Source organism: Aquarana catesbeiana, linkage group LG01, assembly GCF_042186555.1.
Source record: "Aquarana catesbeiana isolate 2022-GZ linkage group LG01, ASM4218655v1, whole genome shotgun sequence".
Taxonomy (NCBI): Eukaryota; Metazoa; Chordata; class Amphibia; order Anura; family Ranidae; genus Aquarana; species Aquarana catesbeiana.
The window spans coordinates 196555924-196574233 of NC_133324.1; positions in this window are offsets into that span (position 1 = coordinate 196555924).

Here is an 18310-nt window from a genome sequence, read left to right on the forward strand (position 1 = left end):
AGAATACCCTATATTGGTCTCAAATATACCTGTAAAATGTTGTAAAGCATAATGGAACAAAATGAATTAATCTCTTCCCTGAAAAACGATAAACTCTCCAATGAATCCGTAAACCTAATCAATGGCTTTTCCCTTTTGTATAATCTAATTACCCTGCAATCGATAGCTAAATTGATAGAGATAGAACAATAATTACTACAAGAGAGTAGAAATACAATGTGTCTAAATAAAATGGAAATGTTTTAAATATTTACTAGAATTTAAAAAAAAGCTTTGATGTATGAAAATTTAACCTTTCTAGTTAAGTGATTAGTATGTCTCTTTATCTTCTGTGTATTGACTCATGGCAAAGCTCATGATATCTTTGTGATACACTAAAGTGGACCTAGTGTCAAATAAATGTTCTATGATAAGTCCTTGTATGCTACATAATGTATAAGTATTACGCTTACAAGTATCTTTTGCCTCTTAACCACATCAAGAGCAGACACTTTCACCCTCTTCCAGTCCAGGCTGTCACACTCTGAATGACAATTACTCAGTCATGAAACATTGTAACCAAATGAACTTTTTGTCATTCTTTAGACAGATACGTAGTGCTTTCTTTTGGTGGTAGTTAATATATTCTGGTCTTTAAAGCAGAGTTCCACCCAAATGTGGAACTTCCGCTCATTCGATACCTCCCCCCCTCCGGAGTCACAATTGGCACCTTTTAGGGGGGAGGGGGGTGCAGATACCTGTATAATACAGGTATCTGCACCCACTTCCGGGAATAGACTCCCGCAGGAGTCACGCCCCCTCCCGCACTCCCCCGCTGTCTCCTGGGAAAGACACAGGTCTTAGGAGACAGCGGGCACCATTGAGAACGCGCAGCGCGACTCGCGCATGCGCAGTAGGGAAACGGGAAGTGAACCTGCAACGCTTCACTTCCTGATTCCCTCACTCAGAATGGCGGCGGCAGCACCTGAGGATCGAAGTACGGTTCGGTCTTGGGTGCCGACATCGCTGGACCCCGGGACAGGTGAGTGACCTTATTTTAAAAGTCAGCAGCTGCAGTATTTGCAGCTGCTGACATCTAAAAAAAAAATTTTTCGCCGCTCTCCCGCTTTAATATTTTCAACATATAAAATTATTTTCTGACTCCACCCCCCTTATTCCAACACATATCTACAAAAAACAAAAAACAAAAAAATCCACTCTTAATCACATGCATTTGAATGTGTCTAAAATTCTGTACTCCTCTTACCTCACGCCACCGAGAGACTACTCCTGGAACTTTTAACTGTGCACCCCATGCCATTGAATGATATTGCCAGTTTAGGTTCATTATCTACACCACTCTTTCAACCACATACTATAGGTCTCCTCCATTTCTAGCCTATCTGTGGTGTTCAGTAAAAAGAGACGTATGGGTTTACAAGAAAAAACCTTATACTTACCTAGGTAGATGCAGCATTGATCTTCTGGACTGATGACAGAGCAAACTAACACCACTGATAGCTTAGTTCTCCCATCCGCTCTGAGCAGAGACCTCTGCTCTGCCGGCCCAGTGCTCACTAGAGCGCTGGGCTGAGGAGGGAGCTGCTGGCTCAGTTTCCCAGCTGCACAGCTGGGAGGTTGAGCCAGCTGCTGGTCCAGTTATCTGATTGGATGCTGACTGTAAAGTTGGGATCGTTCCCCAGTCTGGAGTGACGTCAGTCAGGTTTGGCCCGCTGTTGGCTGAAAAAGGGTCACAGAAGTGCAGAACGAACTGCAGTCCTGTGATCCATAGGAGAAGTATAGCCAAAAAAGCTTTGTGCAAATGTTTCATGAGAACTATATCCCCTTCAACAAAGTGGTGATATTTCTGATTGGACCTTATGCACTCTTAATGACGTGACATACCAAATAACCTGCAATTTAAAATGTATTTTAATAGTTTTAAGATCTACTGATGAAGGATGTGCCAAGTTCAATATTTTTCTTCTTTTTCTGTCCTTCAGTGTTGTCTCCAAGCTCCCATTTACTCAAATATGGTGGTTCCCATTTACTCAAATATGGTGATACTTTAGGTTCTACTTGTGTTGTAAGTATACCATAAATTTGAGAGATACGGTGAGTTGGAGTGACCTTGGAATCAATCAATACCTCTAGTGGAAGAAAATTACTTGATGCTCACAGAGGTTGGGGTAACAAGAATATAAAATGGCACATTTGTCTATATCGCCAAATCACTACTGTTTTTTTTTTTTTGTTATATAAAAGAAAAAGGACAAAAAAAACCTCCTGGTGAGGCAATGCTGAGGACCACAACCTGGTACTAACACACAGCTAAACCCATCACCACCATCAGGAACTCTGGTGAACACTCGTTAATGCTTAGACCCCACACCTCAGGTGCTTGTGTACTTGTCCATTAAGATGATCTGCACAGCCAGTTGTTGCTCGTAAAAATCTTCATGTTTATTGAAAAACCACAGTGTACAAATGCTGATAAAACCAGTTGATGTGTTTCAGCCTAAAAGGCCTTAGTCATAACTAGTAATAACTTGTAGTTATGACTAAGGCCTTGTAGGCTGAAACACATCAACTGGTTTTATCTGCGTTTGTATACTGTTGTTTTTCAATAAACATGAAGATTTTTAAGAGCAACAACTGGATGAACGGATCATCTTAATGGATTGCTGCTTACAGACAAATGACTGTGGATCAAGCACCTGTGAGCTCCGCTGATATTCCTGTGTATGGGTAGTAGCACTACAGTGCCTTGAAAATGTATTCATGCCACTTGAAATTTTCCACATTTTGTCATGTTACAACCAAAAATGTAAATGTATTTTATTGGGATTTTATGTGATAGACCAACCCAAAGTGGCACATAATTGTGAAGTGGAAGGAAAATTATAAATTATTTTTCAAATAAATATCTGAAAAGTGTGGCGTGCATTTGTATTCAGCCCCCCTGAGTCAATACTTTGTAGAACCATCTTTTGCTGCAATTACAGCTGCAAGTCTTTTTGGGTATGACTCTACTAGCTTTGCACATATAGAGAGTGACATTTTTGCCCATTCTTCTTTGCAAAATAGCTCAAGCTCTGTCAGATTGGATGGAGAATGTCTGTGAACAGCAATTTTTAAGTCTTGCAACATATTCTCAATTGGATTTAGATTTGGACTTTGACTGGGCCATTCTTACACATAAATATGCTTTGATCTAAACCATTCCATTGTAGCTCTGGCTGTATGTTTAGGGTCGTTGTCCTCCTGGAAGGTGAACCTTCGCCCCAGTCTCAAGTCTTTTGCAGACTCTAACAGGTTTTCTTCTAAGATTTCCCTGTATTTGGCTCCATCCATTTTCCCATCAACTCTGACCAGCTTCTCTGTCCCTGCTGAAGAAAAGCATCCGCACAATGTGATGCTGTCACTACCATGTTTCACGGTGGGGATTGTGTGTTCAGGGTGATGTGCGGTGTTAGTTCTCCGCCACACAGAGTTTTCCTTTTAAGGCAAAAAAGTTCAATTTTGGTCTCATCTGACCAGAGCACCTTCTTCTACATGTTTGCTGTGTCCCCCACATGGCTTATTTCAAACTACAAATGGGACTTCTTATGGTTTTCTTTGAACAATGGCTTTCTTCTTGCCACGACTAATAGTTGTCCTGTGGACAGATTCTCCCACCTAAGCTGTGGATCTTTGCAGCTCCTCCTGCATTACCGTGGGCCTCTTGGCTGCTTCTCTGATTAATGCTCTCCTTGCCCATCCTGTCTCAGTTTAGGTGGACGGCCATGCCTTGATTGGCAAAATTGCAAACCTTACACTTTTCATTTTCAAATGATGGATTGAACAGCGCTCTGTGAGATGTTCAAAGCTTGGGATTTTTTTTTTTTATAACCTAACCCTGCTTTAAACTTCTCCACGACTTTATCCCTGATCTGTCTGTTGTTTTACTTTGCCTTCACGATGCTGTTTGTTCACTAAGGTTCTCTAACAAACAACTTTTTTTATACTGAGATTAAATTGCGCACAGGTGGACTCTATTTACTAATTAGGTGACTTCTGAAGGCAATTGGTTCCACTAGATTTTAGTTGGGGTATCAGAGTAAAGGGGGCTGAATACAAATGCAGGCCACACTTTTAAGATATTTAATTGTAAAAAAGTTTGAAAGCCATTTATCATTTTCCTTCCACTTCACAATTATGTGTCACTTTGTGTTGGTCTATCACATAAAATTGAAATAAATTGCATTTACATTATTGGTTGTAACATGACAAAATGTAGAAAATCTCAAGGTGTATGAATACTTTTTCAAGGCACTGTATACATTTTTCTTGCTTGTGTACTTAACCAGCTAGTCGATGGGAACCTCTCTACTGCTATTGCTATTGGTGTTCAAGCCTGACCCCCGAACGTGACAAAATTATCTGGCCCAAACATGGAGGACGCTATACCAAATGCTGTAGCATACTGTGTGCAGTATGTAAAAACAAAATACAATTTAAAAAGTGTTTACATAATTTTCATAATTATTTATTACATTTTTTTTTTAAATGTTTAATTACTGTTACCAGAACAGTGCAGTGTTATAGTGACACTGTAGTGCTCTGGGGAGGTGATTAGGATTTTTTATTTTTATTTTTACACTGATTACTTTTTACAGTGATGATTAGTAAACCTTATTTACTACTGTGATGCTGTGATTGGTCACAACTATCACATGGTACTGGGCATGTATTGTTCGATAGGACAATGCGGTTTGTTGCAGGCTGGTTGGTAAGGTGAGCTGGGAGTTTTTCTTTTTATTGTTTGCCATTGTGATTGCCTCTGGTACAATGTGAATGTTGTGACCAATGGCAGCCTTGTCTACTACTGTAACTGTGATTGGTCACCATTGGCAGTGGCCAGGCACAATGATTGGTGATCTGCTGTGTCAGTCTGTCACAGATCCCATGGCTGCACTCTCTAGAGAGTGCACGGGATTGGCTGATGCGGAGGACGCACTGGTACATCCACCCATATCGGTGCTGCACCTGTCCAGCTGTATATAACAGAAAATTGTTATCAAATACTTACTGTAATTTTCCTTTCCTGGCCCATCCTCACGTCAGCACACCACGGGTTAACAGCTCTTTCAGAACCACACATGACCACCTGTACCTAGCTGAATAAAAGACAGCCCTTCCCCCAACTAAGATGTTCGATAACTTAGCCTGCGACAGGCCACTAGGGAGGGAATCCTGTGCTGACGTGAGGATGGGCCAGGAAAGGAAAATTACGATAAGTATTTGATAACAATTTTCTGTTTTCCTGGCCCACCTCACAGCAGCACACCACGGGATATACCAAAGCTAATATAGGGTGGGAAAGAACAAATGAAGAGAGACACTGACATTTAAAGAAAAGCTGCTAAAGCCATAAGGAATTGATCTCTCTGGTCTCAAACATGCTGGTCACATATTCAGTTTGTAAGGTTGAATAAAGGCTGCACCAGACCTTCAAGCTAGCCCTTACCTATATCTTTCAAGCAATCCTGGCATAACTGCCTCAAAGGCTGCCACCTCTCTAGTCAATAGGCTTGTAATTGTTTCAGAGCAGAAAAGCGTACTTCCTGCATGCCAATCTAATAATCCTAGTAACCCAAGAGTGAATGACTCCTAAGGACCCGACGGCTAAATGAAATGATTGTACACTTTCCTTTTGACCAAGTACACTGTTTGTAACTCGACCATGTGTAAAAAACCGAAGTCTCCCTGCTATGCATTCAGTGACTCTCACTGTGAAAACTCTGAGGGACTACTTCCCAGCTTTTCTGGAAACTGTATACCACTTTAAAATTGAACTTTGGAGATAGACGTGGTATCCCTATCTCTGGTAAAAAAGAAAAGAAAAGAAAAAAAGGACACCAAGGGGCCCTTGCAGGAAAAAGTGTTGCAATCTTCAACATCCTTCTGTCTGAAGTAGTTGTCAGGAGAACTAGTTTTACCATGAGGTACTTCAATGGAAATGAAACCTATTGGAGCAATGGGTGCTCTCAGATCCAAGCCTAAGTCCCACAGAGGGAACAAGAATTTCCCTCAAGGTCATGGTTATCTGGAAAAAGCATCTGGTCACTGGCTTTTGCACCCATCTGCAGCCTAGAGATCCCTTAAATGGAGTTGTATGCCAGACCAACCTCTAGCGCTGACTGTAAAATGTTAAGGACATTGGCTAGAGCAGGGAACATAGGAGAGAAAGCTTTGCTGAGCAAACAAAACAAACTTCTTTCATATCTTCTCCTATGTAGTGTTCATGGATGATCTTCTGGTCACCAAGATCTGAACAACCTCCGATGAGAATCCCTGCATCTCTAACGTAGCCTATTCCATAGCCAGGCTATTAAGAGTAGTCTAATTGGATTGGGGTGCTGTTACTGACCTTGCCATAAAAAGATTTAATTTGATCAGAGACAAAAATCAAACAGAAAATTCCATGGCACCCTGAACCTTGTAAGACAGAGTCTTTGCATTAGCATTCTGTTGCAAATATCAGAAGCTGCATGTTCAGTGAAGTCTCCCCGAGAATTACTGCTGGAACGCCCCATAGGGCCAATATTGACATAACCAAACCAATAATTGATTTTGCTTCCCTGGCAAGAAGACCAACCTTAACTAACTAATTGGTTCTCTGCCCCACGAAAAGTTTCTTTGCAAGATGTAACAAGAAAAGACTTGGTGTCCCCTTGTCAGGCAATGTAGGCTACTACTGTCTTGTTGTCAACCTCACTCAGGTCCCCTCAAAGATCCTGAAAGGCTTGCAATGCTAGAAAAGGCTTCCTTCCATTTAAGATTCCTGGGTAGTCTGTGCTTTACCGTTCTCCAATGGCCTTAAGGCACCTGTTTTCTTCAGATTGTGGACTCCCCAGCCCCAGAGACTGGCATCTGTCTACAGAATCATCCTATCTACTGGGCTGAAAGGCATGCCTCCGAAAGAAGCACAGTGGCGATGTCCAAAATTCCAGTTCTTGTTGAATTCGTATAGGCACAAAGATTTTCTGATCCATAGACAGCCCAGCTCATAAGCTAAAGAAGGCAAATTGAAATGCCCTCATGTGCCACCTGGCCCAAGGTACCACCACTGCCAACAAGATCTTCAAAAAGATTCCTGGGGCTGTGCCAATTCTGTAAAAGGCAGACACCTGAACTGGAAGTGGCATCTGGCCACTGCAAATCTCACATGCCTCTGGTGCTCGGCATTGATCGGTACATGGAAGTATGAGTCAGCCGGTCGATTGATACCAACTGGTCCTCCTGCTGAACTGTCCCTGTGACTGTCTGCATGGACGCCATCTTGAACCAATTGGCGTATATGAACACATTTGATTCCTTCAAACTGAAACAGGCTAGAAGGCTCCTGCCTCAGGTACTAGAAAAAAATCTGGGGAGAATGGCCCCCAGATGATTCCATGTTTTCGGCATCACTGGCATGATGGCCTTGTTGTAGTATAAAAATCTTGCCAACATTTTCTAATCTGAGATCTGTTGGACATAAATTAAATGGATTCAGTGGTCAGCTTTTGAATTCTCCATTGTACTCCCACTTGTCTTCTGGACCCACTGGTCTTGATGATTGCCGTCCAAACCCTCCAGAAGGAGGCTATAATCATCAACTTCACTCAGGCCCCCTGGCCCCAACTGGAAGAGACTGGTTGGACGCACCTTCAAAAAGACCTTCCAGCCATGTTAGCAGCTTGCTCTGGACTTGATTTCATGTTAAAAGTAATTTTAAGACACCTCCACTGTGATCTAATAAATCTGTAGCCTGTCCTATAAGATTTGGCCCCCTGCACCCTCTGAAGTTCAGTAGGCTTGAGCGAAGGATGGCGCTTCCTCTTACTACTCTGAGGCCAGACTTTTTTTTCCCCCCTCCTGTCATTCGCTTAATTCCGTTGTTCAGTGTTTGGCCAAACAATAACCCCCCATTATAGGAAATGTTGAAGGCTTGTGTAGAAGTTCCACCTGCCCTCCAGTGGCGTAACCACAATGCTCTCATAGCAGTGACTGGGTGCGCCAGCGCTTATAGGTCTATCAAAAGCATCAACCAAAAGTCAGTTGCCAGGTTCCAATCTCTCCAGAAACTGTGCCAAATCTTGCAGTTTCCAGTGTTGAATGAAATGCCATTTCTAAAGTTCATATATTGAAGTTAACGCTTTTGCTGGTTGGCAGGCAAAATCTGTCACTGTATAGATTCTGTTCAAGCCTGATGCCAGATCACCACAATTTCTGTGTTCCAGATGTGTTTCTGCATGAGTGTTTTTGATGCATTCTCAATGCGTTTTTCTGCTTTCTAACTGTGTTCCATACAGTAACAATGCAACATTCTACCTTCGTTGACTGCACTAGAATGCGCTGTACTGGTGTGAACTATGTAATTGGAATCAAAATTAAACACTGTCCATGCGTTTTTGATGCAGAATAAAGATGCAGTGGACTGCATCTGGTGTGAACAAGTCCACTTTCTCATCCATAGGATCTCTGAAGCCAACTGAGTTATAAAAAGGCAAAGACACTTGCTGCACCAGATACTAGAAGGCAGCATCCACCCATGGAAGTGCAGTGCATAAACATATAGCAGCCATCTTAAATGGATAAAACCTGTTACTGTAAATTGGTCTTCTGACAAGGTCTCTGTCATTCTTCATCAACGAGCGCTTTACGCTCTGCCATTATGGGAAAATGTCATCCTTCATCAATGAGCACTTTACACTCTATCATTATGGGTGTTGCTTGTGGTGTGGATATTTGCACCATACTTTTTGCAATAGGCGCCTTAATAGGGCTTAAAATTTTGCACAACCACATCCTTGTGAGGCAACCTGTGCAATTTCATCTCTCTGCCACTGCATGCAGGCCCAAAATGCACCCTGAGCTGGGTGAGGCATTTTCTATCTTGCTGACATAAACGCATGTGCCAAATTCCTGGCTCCTGTCCCTTCACAGAGTAAGTGGAAACAACTCCATTAGAGTGTATTGACCACATGCTTAAAGTGGATGTGAACCCAATTCATTAAATTTGAGCTGGGCACATATATCTGCATTGTTTTGTTATCCCTCTTTAAAGAGCTAAGTCCTGTAGCTTTCTCCTGGACCCGTTCCTCTGTTATCAGCCTGATAACTCCTGACAAATTCCTGGACACATCAGAAAAAAGCAGCCTGAAATTTCTGTCCTGGGAGGTTGCTATCAATAGATTAGCAGGCAGCTGGCCCTGTTACAAAACACCTTTGAGAGTTTCTGCCTATGATGAGAGGGGGTGCGCCTTTCCTCCAATCAGCAATTTTAGCTATCTTGGCTGTACGCCCAGACATCACACTCTGTGTTAAACAGGAAGATAACATTTCCTAACACGATCTTAACTTTCTAAACAGTATATATAGTTGAAGACAGCAGATATACATGTAGAAACTTATATAGGGAGCTTTGTTTCATCCCTGTGTATCATCTGAGGCTATTCACTTCACTGGGTGTATGGAGGGTTTACATCCACTTTAATGAATGTGACAACCTGTTGGGTGTTGTCGACCTGGTCAGGATAAGATGATTGTTGGCGGGTCTTATGTTTTTTGTAGTGTTTGCATTCAGGATTCCTGCTCCTAAAGTAACGGGAAACACCTTAATCTGCACAATCTCCTTGGGCACTCTTAAGAACCATGTCCCACGTCGCCCCCTCCTACCTTTGCTAATCTTCTGTGCCACTAACAGGTGTGGCAAGCTCATATTTGCACAAAAAAGCATATTACCTTTCACCAAAACACATCTTACCCTGTCTCTTTAGGAGCCATCTGCCTTCATCCACTCACTTTAGAAGCATCGAGTGAGCTTCAGGCAGCATTTCCAAAGGCAGACATCAGACACAGTTACGCTGGATACACACTATACAATCTTCTCCAGACTTCTTCCCTCAGATTCACCAAAACCACAAAATAAGAGGCCAAACCTAATGCCCCGTACACACGGTCGGATTTTCCGGAGGAAAATGTGTGATAGGACCTTGTTGTCGGAAATTCCGACCGTGTGTAGGCTCCATCACACATTTTCCATCGGATTTTCCGACACACAAAGTTTGAGAGCAGGATATAAAATTTTCCGACAACAAAATCCGTTGTCGGAAATTCCAATCGTGTGTACACAAATCCGACGGACAAAGTGCCACACATGCTCAGAATAAATAAAGAGATGAAAGCTATTGGCCATTGCCCCGTTTATAGTCCCGACGTACGTGTTTTACGTCACCACGTTTAGAACGATCGAATTTTCCGACAACTTTGTGTGACCGTGTGTATGCAAGACAAGTTTGAGCCAACATCCGTCTGAAAAAATCCTAGGATTTTGTTGTCAGAATGTCCGAACAAAGTCCGACCGTGTGTACGGGGCATAAGAGTCTCAATCTGTATGCAATCAGGCAGGCCCTTGCACCACATGGCTCTGCTAAATCCACAGGAAATAAGACAAAAGTTGCATAGTGTGTATGGGGTCTTAGAGTCTGAGACAAAAACCAGTCAGACTGTCAAACCCACAGGAGTACACAGCATATCAAGGGAGCCAGGACAGCACATCCAGAGACAGATAGGAGACTCAGTCAAAATCTGAGATAAGTCCTTTACCTGGCAGGATTGCAGAGAGAGAGGGAGAGAAGCCCTCACAACTGCAGACCTCCAAGATCATATACACCATTGCATGGCATCTGGCGGTTCCCATCCTGTGCTTCCCATCTCCCTGCATCCTGTGACACCATTCACAGCCGCTCTCAGACTGACAATAAAGCCAGGAGTGCAGTGCACTGCATATAAAGACAGGAAAAAACCCCAAAAGGAGAGGCAATGATGACATTGCACAATTTCAATGCTGTTTAACCGCTTGCGGACCAACCACCGCAGTTTTACTGTGGCAGGTTGGCTCCGCTGCGTGAAATCACGGTAATGTACGTGATCTCGCAAGGTCTGCATAGCAGGCACGCGCACCCGCCGCAAGCTCTGTGAGTCCGACCGTGGGTCCCGCGGATTCGATTTTCACGGGGATACCCGCGATCGTCTCACGGAGAGGAAGAACGGGAAAATGCTAATGTAAACAAACATTTCCCTGTTCTGCCTAGTAACAGGACAGTGATCACAGCTTCCTGTAATCAGGAGCGGTGATCAGTGTCGTGTCATACATAGCCCACCCCCTCACAGTTAGAATCACTCACTAGGACACACTTTACCCCTGCAGCGTCCCCTCCTGGTTAACCCCTTCACTGCCAGTCACATTTACACAGTAATCAATGCATTTTTAATTGCACTGATCGCTGTATAAATGTGAAAATAGCGCCAAAAGCGTCCGACGTGTCCGCCATAATGTCGCAGTCATGATAAAATCCGCTGATCATTGCCATTACTAGTAAAAATAAAATATTAATAAAAATGCCATAAAACTATCCCCTATTTTGTAGACGCTATAACTTTTGCGCAAACCAATCAATAAACTCTTAGTGCGATTTTTTTTACCAAAAATATGTAGAAGAATATGTATCGTCCTAAACTGAGGAAGAAAAATGTTTTTTTATATATATATATATATATATATATATATATATATATATATATATATATGTATATATTTTTTTTTTTTGGGAATATTTATTATAGCAAAAAGTAAAAAATATTGCTTTTTTTCAAAATTGCCGCTCTTTTTTTGTTTATAGTGCAAAAATAAAAACCGCAGAGGTGATTAAATACCACCAAAAGAAATCTTTATTTGTAGGGAAAAAAGGACGTCAATTTTATTTGAGAGCCACGTCGCACGACCGCGCAATTATCAGTGGGGATATTTATTATAGCAAAAAGTAAAAAATATTGCTTTTTTTTTTCAAAATTGTCGCTCTTTTTTTGTTTATAGCGCAAAAAATAAAAACCGCAGAGGTGATTAAATACCACCAAAAGAAAGCTTTATTTGTAGGGAAAAAAGGACGTCAATTTTGTTTGGGAGCCACGTTGCACAACCGCGCAATTATCAGGTAAAGCGACGCAGTGCCGAATCGCAAAAAGTGCTCTGGTCTTTGGCCAGCCAAATGGTCTGAAGTGGTTAAGCATCATTTTTTTTTCTTGGCACACAAAGGCACCCAGTTTTTAAAAAGGATTTACCTTCAGCATTCAGGGTCTTCCAACTCCATGAGAGGCTGAACATGGAGGGGTAGGTTCGGCAGGGGGGGATGCAGTAAACAAATTACTTACCAACTGCAATCAACAGGTGGCCTGGAGCAGACCAAAAAATAAGAACATCTTAGTTGGGGGAAGGGCTGTCTTTTATTCAGCTAGGTACAGGTGGTCATGTGGGGTTCCGAAGGAGATGTTAACCCGTGGTGTGCTGACGTGAGGTGGGCCAGGAAATATATTATATATATATTTATATATACAGTGGCCGGACAGTAAGTGGTTAAAGAGATCACAGCACTCCTCTTGATAATGCCTTAAGTTTCCTTTCTTCTTGAAGACAGGAGAAGTGCCTGCTCTGGACACAGTGTTGTTATGTGGAGGGGGGGTGCTGGGAGAATGTCAGCATCTTATTCTCCAACTGCCTAAATGACAGGAGTGAGCTGCCACTCCTGTTTCAAGCAGCTGGAAAATGAATCACAGACCAGGGGCCACGATAGCTGCTGGAGGGATCATTCTGCTTTCTCCTTCCTCCAACAGCAGCCTTAAATAGGTGTAAGAGACCAGACAGGCTGCAGAACATACCACCTTTTCAGCATGGGCACCTGCTGGAGGGTGGGGGCAGACTGCCCTTCTTTCTGTCCCCCCTTGTCATGTCACATATCATGCGACCAAAAAGAGGAAGAAGCTGCCTCCATTCCTGAGCAGGAGCTGTGCTGAGAGGGTCTGTACTGTAAGTACAGAGCTACCTCTCATAGCCTCCCTACCAGAGAAGGACATGAGCTGTGCCAGCCTCTGTGGGAAGAAGTATTTGGTTGAACACTGGCCTGTGTTACCCACTCCTGAGCCTTGTGACTTGTGTGACATGCAATCCTGAGCCCTACAAAATGCACACTCCTAAGCCATGCACCCTGTGCAATATGCTTTACTGAGACCTACGCGATATGCACTTCTGCGGTCTGTGTGATGGGCACCCCTGAGCCCTGTGCAATACACATACCATAACCCTGTGCCCTACATGATGTACACTCCTGAGACCTGTACTCTGTGCATTAAGCATTCCTGAACCTTGTGCCCTGCATAAAGTGAATAAATCCTGAAGGCAAAAAAGATAAGGGCTCAATTCACCAAGCTACAATGCATGTGTTATTTGCAAAAATTATAGTTTTTTTGCCACATGATTGTTATTTGCACCACTTATAGTCGTCATGGCATATAATCATTTTTATTGCTCAGGATTTTTGTTACCCTTTTCCTATACATTTCTCTTCATTGACTGCATTCAGTATGCAATATCTGTTCTCCCCTTCACCATATACACCTTGCTTTACCTCTCTCTCATTAAAAAAGGTGCACACCTTCATATGAATATGCATGTGATATTTTACATGTTGGAAAGTGAACATATTATCAAGACTCAGCAATGCCTCAGAGGATCCTGTTTATCAGACAAAAGTGTCGATTTCACAAATGCACTGTGCAACAGACACAATTTGTGAAAAATTAACATTTGTTACATTTGCCCTCATTGTTGTAAATGAAAAGAGGTGTAAAGGGCAAAGTTGTGCCACAAAACCAAGATCTGGTTTTTGGATTCTTCCAAAAATGTATTTAGTTTGGTTTCATATTAGCAAATTAGCAATGTGTCTACGTTCAATATATTGTTAAATATTATTTATTTTCAGAGTTTAGATTTTAAGAAATTGGTTTTATACAAATTTGATATTTGACTAACCAATATGTAGCTGTTGGATTCAAATGTCATTGATGGCTATGTTTACCTTAGTTAAACAAATGACTTCCTACAGGTTTGAAGGAACACTGGTATCATTTTCTGTTTAATGTTATGTAAAGCAGATTATAAAATCATGCAGGTGCTGTAGAGTCTATAATGACACGGTGTACATATACAGTGGGGACGGAAAGTATTCAGACCCCCTTAAATTTTTCACTCTTTGTTATATTGCAGCCATTTGCTAAGTTCATTTTTTTTCCTCATTAATGTACACACAGCACCCCATATTGACAGAAAAACACAGAATTGTTGACATTTTTGCAGATTTATTAAAAAAGAAAAACTGAAATATCACATGGTCCTAAGTATTCAGACCTTTTGCTGTGACACTCATATATTTAACTCAGGTGCTGTCCATTTCTTCTGATCATCCTTGAGATGGTTCTACGCCTTCATTTGAGTCCAGCTGTGTTTGATTATACTGATTGAACTTGATTAGGAAAGCCACACACCTGTCTATATAAGACCTTACAGCTCACAGTGCATGTCAGAGCAAATGAGAATCATGAGGTCAAAGGAACTGCCTGAAGAGCTCAGAGACAGAATTGTGGCAAGACACAGATCTGGCCAAGGTTACAAAAAAATTTCTGCTGCACTTAAGGTTCCTAAGAGCACAGTGGCCTCCATAATCCTTCAATGGAAGATGTTTGGGACGACCAGAACCCTTTCTAGAGCTGGCTGTCTGGCCAAACTGAGCTATTGGGGGAGAAGAGCCTTGGTGAGAGAGGTCAAGAAGAACCCAAAGATCACTGTGGCTGAGATCCATAGATGCAGTCGGGAGATGGGAGCAAGTTGTAGAAAGTCAACAAATGTGCCATCAGTCGGGGCTTTATGGCAGAGTGGCCCGACGAAAGCCTCTCCTCAGTGCAAGGCACATGAAAGCCTGCATGGAGTTTGCTAAAAAAAACACCTGAAGGACTCCAAGATGGTGAGAAATAAGATTCTCTGGTCTGATGAGACCAAGATAGAACTTTTTGGCCTTAATTCTAAGCGGTATGTGTGGAGAAAACCAGGCACTGCTCATCACCTGTCTAATACAGTCCCAACAGTGAAGCATGGTGGTGGCAGCATCATGCTGTGGGTTTTTTTTTCAGCTGCAGGGACAGGACGACTGGTTGCAATCGAGAGAAAGATGAATGCGGCCAAGTACAGGAATATCCTGGACGAAAACCTTCTCCAGAGTGCTCAGGACCTCAGACTGGGCCGAAGGTTTACCTTCCAACAAGACAATGACCCTAAGCACACAGCTAAAATAATGAAGGAGTGGCTTCACAACAACTCCGTGACTGTTCTTGAATGGCCCAGCCAGAGCCTTAACTTAAACCCAATTGAGCATCTCTGGAGAGACCTAAAAATGGCTGTCCAGCAACGTTTACCATCCAACCTGACAGAACTGGAGGGGATCTGCAAGGAGGAATGGCAGAGGATCCCCAAATCTAGGTGTGAAAAACTTGTTGCATCTTTCCCAAAAAGACTCTTGGCTATATTAGATCAAAAGGGTTCTTCTACTAAATACTAAGCAAAGGATCTGAATACTTAGGACCATGTGATATTTCAGTTTTTCTTTTTAATAAATCTGCAAAAATGTCAACAATTCTGTGTTTTCCGGTCAATACGGGGTGCTGTGTGTACATTAATGAGGACAAAAATGAACTTAAATGATTTTAGCAAATGGCTGCAATATAACAAAGAGTGAAAAATGTAAGGGGGTCTGAATACTTTCCGTCCCCACTGTAGTTGTGAAATGTGATGGTGTGTATATTTGTATGTTGCATTCCAATTTATAATTCCTGTTTTTTATATTTAATGAAGTATGAAATATAGTAATTTTGTATCTTTAGAGTGAAATGGTCTGGGAATTTCCATCCCAGATAGCAAGGATAACTTGCCACAAATTGGTAGTAGTGTTAAATTGTAAGTCTGTTAACTTGCTGCACATTTTCACTGGCAAGTTGTACACTTGCAGAGCACTTGAAACACAAGTTCTAGTTTACACTTCTCCAATTTGTAGCAAATTTGCATGGCAAGTCTTTAGCAAGAGCAAAGCTGCAGTGGTGAGTCTGCAGCAAGAGCTCTGCAAGTCTACAGCATTCAAATTCAGCCACAGTGACCTCTGTGGTGGGATGACTATTGCACAACATAACTAAGCCAGAACTTGCAGCAGACTTGCATAATGTTTGCAAAGAAAGTTGATCTGGAGTCATGCAATATGGACTTGCTGCAAGTGTACAATACACTTGTAAAGCCTGGCAAGTCTAGCAATAGCTTAACAAGTCGTTTTCAAACTTGCAGCACAATATCTTGCTATCCGGGATATATAATATAAAAAAGTCAACAACTTCATCACCATGGTGCAAAGGCAGGTGGTTTGATTCCAGTACAAACCCTCTTTAGCACCTTCTGGACCTACCAGTGGGCTTAGAATGGGTTAACATGAAAAAAAAAACATTCCAGAAATCCTATTCATTACTTTTAAATAGAATCTAGCTTACCCAGTAAAACAGTACACATTTAATTGTGATGCATACTGTATAACTCACAACCGCCAGCCACATTCACTATACTGCAGAATGATTAATGCTTATTGGCAGTTTTGGATTACTTTATTTATTGCACTTTGGATAGCTGAATAAGCCTGAAAGTCTTGACTGTTAACATTTTCCTGTTTCCTGATTACTATTGGGTGGCAAAGCTGAAGTCATAGAATCATCCACAAAGTGCAATTGAGGGAATATAAGCTGATTTTAGCATTAAAACATTGATTTGAATAATGATATCAGCCAGCAGGGTTAAATAGCTAATAAAATTGGGGCTTTGGTAAAATTGGCAGTGATGCTGCTTGTGTCACATTTTTTTCTCCATTTTGAAACAATTTAAGCAAATTACATCTTCATAATTTAGGCCCCTTTCACACTGGGGCGGTTTGCAGGCGTTATTGCGCTAAAAATACCGCCTACAAACCGCCCCAAAACAGCCTCTGCTGTTTGTTCAGTGTGAAAGCCCGAGGGCTTTCACATTGAAGCGGTGCGCTGGCAGGAGAAGAAAAAATCTCCTGCAAGCCGCATCTTTGGAGCGGTGAAGGAGCGATGTATTCACCGCTCCTAAACCGCTCCTGCCCATTGAAATCAATGGGACAGCGCGGCTATACCGCGGCAATACCGCGGCTATAGCTGCGCTATACGAGTGGTTTTAACCCTTTTTCGGCCGCCAGCGGGGGGTTAAAACCGCACCGCTAGCGGCCGAATACCGTGGTAAAACAGCGCTAAAAATAGCGCTGTTTTACCGCTGACGCCCCCTACCGCCCCAGTGTGAAAGCAGCCTTAGAGAAATCATAGACAAAAATCTGAATTTTTTTATATAATTGTATTTTTATTACATTTTTAAAAGAAAATATACAATCTTGTTACACATTGTACATCGCACTAGTAATAACAAGGCAATGTTAACATGTTGAGATAAAAAGAAAAGTAAAGGTAATTGTAAACCAATGGTATCCATGGATACAGGACACAGGAGTGGACTGTATCGCTTTTAAGGTGCCTTTCACACGAGCGGCTATTCTGCCGCAGTTAAAAGCATGATTTTTTTCCTGTGGAGTTCAAGACTCCAGGCACTGCGATCAGCTGCATTTGCACAGTGCGATTAGCTGTGGTGGCGTTTGGCTGCGGTTTGCCATTTCCATGGCACCCCGACAGGGTGCCGACTCGCACTGTTTGGTATGAATCATGAGGGGGAACTCCACGCCAATTTTAAATAAAAAACTGGCGTGGGTTCCCCCCCAGGGGCATACCAAGCCCTTAGGTCTGGTACGGATTTTAAGAGGAACCCCTACGCCGAAAAAACGGCGTGGGGTCCCCTCCCAAATCCATACTAGACCCTTATCCGAGCACGGAGCCCGGTCGGTCAGGAAAGGGGGTGGGGACGGGCGAGCGCCCCCCTCCTGAGCCGTACCAGGCCGCATGCCCTCAACATGGGGGTGGGTGCTTTGGGGGAGGGGGGCGCCCTGCGGCCCCCCACCCCAAAGCACCTTGTCCCCATGTTGATGGGGACAAGGGCCTCTTCCCGACAACCCTGGCCGTTGGTTGTCGGGGTCTGCAGTCGGAGGGATTATCGGAATCCGGGAGCCCCCTTTAATAAGGGGGCCCCCAGATCCCAGCCTCCCACCCTATGTGAATGAATATGGGGTACATGGTACCCCTACCCATTCACCTAGGGAAAAAGTGTCAATAAAAAAAACACTACACAGATTTTTAAAGTAATTTATTAGACAGCTCTGGGGGTCTTCTTCCGGCTTCGGGGGTCTTCTTCCCACTTCGGGGGTCTCTCCAGTTCTTCTCCGTGCTCTCTGGGTCTTCTGCTGGGCTCCTCCGCTATCTT